This window comes from Arachis hypogaea, chromosome 1 (assembly GCF_003086295.3).
Source record: "Arachis hypogaea cultivar Tifrunner chromosome 1, arahy.Tifrunner.gnm2.J5K5, whole genome shotgun sequence".
NCBI classification, from domain to species: Eukaryota; Viridiplantae; Streptophyta; class Magnoliopsida; order Fabales; family Fabaceae; genus Arachis; species Arachis hypogaea.
In genome coordinates, this window is record NC_092036.1 from 63,176,251 (window position 1) to 63,181,902 (window position 5,652).

The 5,652-nt window shown below is 35.7% G+C and overlaps 1 non-coding gene across 1 annotated transcript; it reads left to right on the top strand.

The window, feature by feature from the left end:
• The first annotated feature begins 344 nt into the window (after nt 1-344).
• Nucleotides 345-452, top strand: LOC112711861 (small nucleolar RNA R71). Its single transcript, XR_003157614.1, has one exon. It is a non-coding gene; the product is annotated as a small nucleolar RNA R71 (small nucleolar RNA).
• Nucleotides 453-5,652: the final 5,200 nt, after the last annotated feature.

The following is a 5,652-nucleotide window of genomic DNA, read 5'->3' on the forward strand; positions in this document are numbered from 1 at the left end:
TAAGCTTCTTCTTCAGAAGATGGTTCTTTAGTACTGTTGGATGCATCTTGCAATCCATTCAGACTCTGAGAAATCATATTGACTTGCTGAGCCAATATTTTATTCTGAGCCAATATGGCATTCAGAGTATCAATTTCAAGAACTCCCTTCTTCTAAAGCGTCCTATTATTCATAGGATTCCTTTCAGAGGTGTACATGAACTGGTTATTTGTAACTATTTCAATGAGTTCCTAAGCTTCTGCAGGTATTTTCTTCAAGTGAATAGATCCACCTGCAGAATGGTCCAATGAAATCTTCAATTCAGACAGGCCATCATTGAATATATCCAGGATGGTCCATTCTGAAAGCATGTCAGAAGGACACTTTTTGGTCAGTTTCTTGTATCTTTCCCAAGCTTCACAGAGGGATTCACCTTCTTTCTGCCTGAAGGTTTGAACATCCACTCTAAGCTTGCTCAGCTTTTGAAGAGGAAAGAATTTGGCTAAAAATGCCGTGACCAGCTTATCCCAAGAGTTCAGACTATCTCTAGGTTGAGAGTCCAACCATATTCTAGCTCTGTCTCTTATAGAAAAAGGGAAAAGCATAAGCTTGTAGACCTTCGGATCAACCCCATTGGTCTTAACAGTATCACAGATCTGCAAGAATTCAGTTAAGAACTGAAAAGGATCTTTTGATGGAAGTCCATAAAACTTGCAATTCTGTTGCATCAGAGAAACTAATTGAGGCTTTAGCAAAAAATTGTTTGCTCCAATGGCAAGGATTGAGATGCGTCTTCCATGGAAGTTGGAAGTTGGTGTAGTGTAGTCACCAAGCATCTTCCTTGCATTGTTGTTGTTGTTGTGTTCGGCCATTACTTCTTTTTCGAGATTTTCTGTAAGGTTTTCTCTGGATTGTTGTGCTTTAGCTTCTCTTAGCTTCTTCTTCAGAGTCCTTTCAGGTTCAGGGTCAGCTTCAACAAGAATGTTCTTGTCCTTTCTCCTGCTCATATGAAAAAGAAGAGAACAGAAAGGAAGAAAAATCCTCTGTGTCACAGTATAGAGATTCATTAAGGTGTCAGAGGAAGATAAGAATAGAAAGATGAGGTAGATAGAGGCGAATTCAAACATATAAGGAGTGAGAGAGCCCGAATTGCTAGTAGAGGAGGAGTGTTAGTGATTAAATAGAAAGAGATGAGAGAGGTAATTTTTCAAAAATTAAATCAAAATTTAAAACAATTAGTTAATTAAAAAGAATTTTGAAAAAATGGTTAATGGTTTTCAAAAATCAAAAGTGAGAAAGTGGTTAGGTGGTTTTAAAAAAGATAATAAATAATAAATTTGAAAAGATAAGAAGTTAGAAAAAGATTTTGAAATTAAAATTTGAAAAAGATACGATTTAAAAAAGATATGATTGAAAAGATATTATTGAAATTTATTTTTAAAAATGATATGATTGAAAAGATATGATCGAAGAAGAAATTAAAAGATTTGATTTTTGAAATTAAAGTTGATGACTTGGCTAATAAGAAACTAAAAAAATATGATTTTAGAATTTAAAGATTGAACCTTTCTTAACCAGAAAGTAACAAACTTGAAATTTTTGAATCAAATCCTTAAATTTTAGTAATAATTTCGAAAATAAAAGATAAAATTAAGAAAAAGATTTTTGAAAATTAATTTTAAAAAAATTTTGAAAATAAGAGAAGGAAAAAGAAAAGATTTGATTTTGAAAAAGATTTGAAAAGATAAAATTTGAAATTGAAACTTTGACTTGACTAACAAGAAACAACCAAATTTAAAAAATTTTTTACTAAGTCAACCCAAAGATTTTGAAAATTATGAGTAATTAAAGGAAAAGATATTTTTTTTTAAAATTTTAAAGAGGAAAGAGAAGAACAAAAAATTGACTCAAGACATGAAAAATTAAGATCAAAACACAGAAAACATGCAAGAACACTTGAATGTAAATATGAACACCAAGAACACTTTGAAGATCATGATGAACATCAAGAACATATTTTTGAAAAAAATTTTGAAAAGAAAGACATGCAAGACACCAAACTTAAAATTGACTCTAGACTCAAACAAGAAACACAATATATATATATATATATATATATATATATATATATATATATATTGTGTATTTTTCAAAAATATTTTGGAAAAAGAAAATACGAAACTCAAAATTTTTAATAAAAATTCCAGGAATCAAGCAATGTTAGTCTAAAGCTTCAGTCTAAAAGATTAGACATGGCTAGCCAAGCTTCAGCAGACATTACATACAACAGCCAAATTGATGGCAGTCAACTGGCTCCTGTGATGACAACAGCATCATCTGAAACTCTAGAATTCATTCTTAAAAATTCTGAAAAACAAAATAAAAAGAAAAATACCTAATCTAAGCAACAAGATGAACCGTCAGTTGTCCAAACTCGAACAATCCCTGGCAACGGCGCCAAAAACTTGGTACACGAAATCGTGATACACCACTTCGTGCAGCTGACCAGCAAGTTCACTGGGTCGTCCAAGTAATACCTTACGTGAGTAAGGGTCGATCCCACGGAGATTGTCGGGTTGAAGCAAGCTATGGTCATCTTGTAAATCTCAGTCAAGCGGATTCAAACAGTTATGAAGCTTTGATAATTAAAAGATAAATAAACATAAAATAAAGATAGAGATACTTATGTAATTCATTGGTGGGAATTTTAGATAAACGTATGGAGATGCGTTATTCCTTCTGAATCTCTGCTTTCCTACTGTCTTCATTCAATCATTCATACTCTTTTCCATGGCAAGCTGTATGTTGGGGATCACCGTTGTCAATGGCTACCTCCCGTCCTCTCAGTGAAAATGGTCCTCTACGGTTTCTGTATGGCTAATCAACTGTCGGATTTCTCGTCTAGGATGAAAAATGCTAGGAACAGCTACCGCATGGATAATCAGTTGTCGGTTCTCGATCGTGTCTGAATAAGATTCAATGATCATTTTGTGCACTGTTACTGTGCCCCACAGTCACGAGTTTGAAGCTCGTCACAGTCATCCCTTCCCAGATCCTACTCGGAATACCACAGACAAGGTTTAGACTTTTCAGATCTCAGGAATGCTGCCAATTGATTCTAGCCTATACCATGAAGATTCTAATCTCGGATTCAGATGCTCTGTTGTCAGGAGAGACGATGTGAATCGTTGAAGAGAGATCCAAGAGATATGCATTCAAGCTTGTTTTCATGTAGAACGGAAGTGTTTGTCAGGTACGCTTTCATAGGTGAGAATGGTGATGAGTATCACTTGATCATCACAGTCATCATGTTCTTGTGTGCGAATGAAAATTTTAGAAGAAGAATAAGCCTGAATTGAATAGAAGAACAATAGTACTTTGCATTAATACTCAAGGAACAGTAGAGCTCCAAACCTTAATCTTTGAGGTATAGAAACTCCACTGTTGGGAATACATAAGTGATAATGGTGTTCATTAGTTTCGGCCCTAGAGAGGGAACCAGAATATCCAAGACGACTAATACAATAGAGAAAAGTTCTATTAATAATTAACTAGTAACCTAGGGTTTACAGAAATAAGTAAATGATGCAGAAATCCACTTCCGGGGCTCACGTGGTGTGTGCTTGGGCTGAGCATTGAAGATTTCATGTGTAGAAAATTTTTTTGGAGTTAAACGCCAGCTTTGATGCCAGTTTGCGCGTTTAACTCCAGCATGTAACTCAGTTCTGGCGTTTAACACCAGAATAGGGCAGGAAATTGGCGTTTAAACGCCAGTTTGCGTCGTCAAAACCTGAGAAAAGTATTGACTATTATATATTGCTGGAAAGCCCAGGATGTCTAATTTCCAACGCAATTGAGAGCACGCCAATTGGGTTTTTGTAGCTCCAGAAAATCTATTTCGAGTGCTGGGAGATCAGAATCCAACAACATCTGCAGTCCTTTTTCAGCCTCTAAATCAGATTTTTGCTTAGGTCTCTCAATTTCAGCCAGAAAATACCTGAAATCATAGAAAAACACACAAACTCAAAGTAATGTCTAGAAATATAATTTTTTCATAAAAACTAATAATTATATACTAAAAACTAACTAAATCATTCTAAAAACTACCTAAAAACAATGCCAAAAAGCGTATAAATTATCGGCTCATCACGTACGCGTGGAAGGAGGATCAGCGTTCACCAGCAATGAACTCTACGTTCACTTTGAATGAACACCTACAATGCTTCTAAAAATTTGATTTGAAATTTAGCCATCGACACGCACGCGTGCATGACGCGTACATGTGGATGCGACAATTTTGAAGATGCACGCATTAGCATGAATTGAGCGTAGCGTGGATGTGACATTTTGCAAACCACACGTACGCGTGGATGACGTGTACGCGTGGAAGGAGCGTTCATTTTGCAAACGCTACCCTCTCAAAGCAAACACTGCAAGGAACACATACGCATGGGTGACGCATACGCGTCGATGAGCAAAAACACCAGGGATGCGCAAGCGTATAGCACGCATACGCGTGGGTGGCTGAACGCTCCATTCTCCAAATGAACGCTACGCTCACCTAGAATTGCATTTCTGCTCAAATTAGCTTCATTCCAAGCCCATTTAAACTAGAAGCAAGCAAGCCCACTCTGATAACTCAATGAAGACCACAAGGATCGTCTAGAATAAGAATTTCATTTAATTGTAATTTGTTTTGAATTTCATTTCAATTTATAGTTTTGGAAAGCATATATAAAGGTATCGGTTTCATTAGGAAAGGGGGTTCGAGAAATGGAAGGCTGGAGGATTAGAGACTCTAGAACTCTCTTGGAGGATTAGAGACTCTAGAGAGTGTAGTATAGAATTTTAGTTTGATACACTTCTGCTCTTTTCTGCACTTTTACATTTCTATTGTATGGAACTCAGTTTACTTTTATGCAATTCAATTTTATGCACTTCTGCTCTTCTGCAATTTCGAGTTTACTTTGAGTTGAGTTTATTTCCATGCAATTTAAATTCTCTGCACTTGTTCTTAGAGCAATGATCGAATAACTCCACTTCATTAGGAGGAAGAGCTCTATTATAATTCTAATGGATTGATGAACATCTTCTTCTTCTCAATCCACTTGGGTAGCTAAGAGATAATTTCTATGTTGATTTGATCCATTCACTTTGGAAGGGGGTTTGGATCCATTGAATTTCCATGTGAGCCTCGGAAGGGGAGTCGTGGAAATTAGAACTGAAGCTCTATCTCTCAAAACTCTCTTGATCAACACCGTTCCGGAGGAATTGAGATCTTGAGAGATCGTGTGGCTTGTGGATGAGAGATATGAAATTAACCACTTCTCATGACAATTGGATCAAGGAATTGGCAAGATTGATTATGATTAGAAAGATTGGATTGCCAAGGAATTGGGACCCAATCAATTTCAATCTGCCATAGATCTACTCATATGATTGAGAAAGGAGTTGAGACCCATCTGATTCATGATGGATTGCGATATCTCCAATCCCTAATGAATCTTTCATTCTGTTGATATTCATTTTAATTTCTTTGAATTTACTGCTTCCTATAATTTCCCAGCACCCAATCCCATTTACATTTCCTACAATTTATCTTTCGTGCAATTTAAATTTCTTGCTATTTATGTTTCTGTCAATTTACATTCTGCAATTTAAATTCCCTGCAAT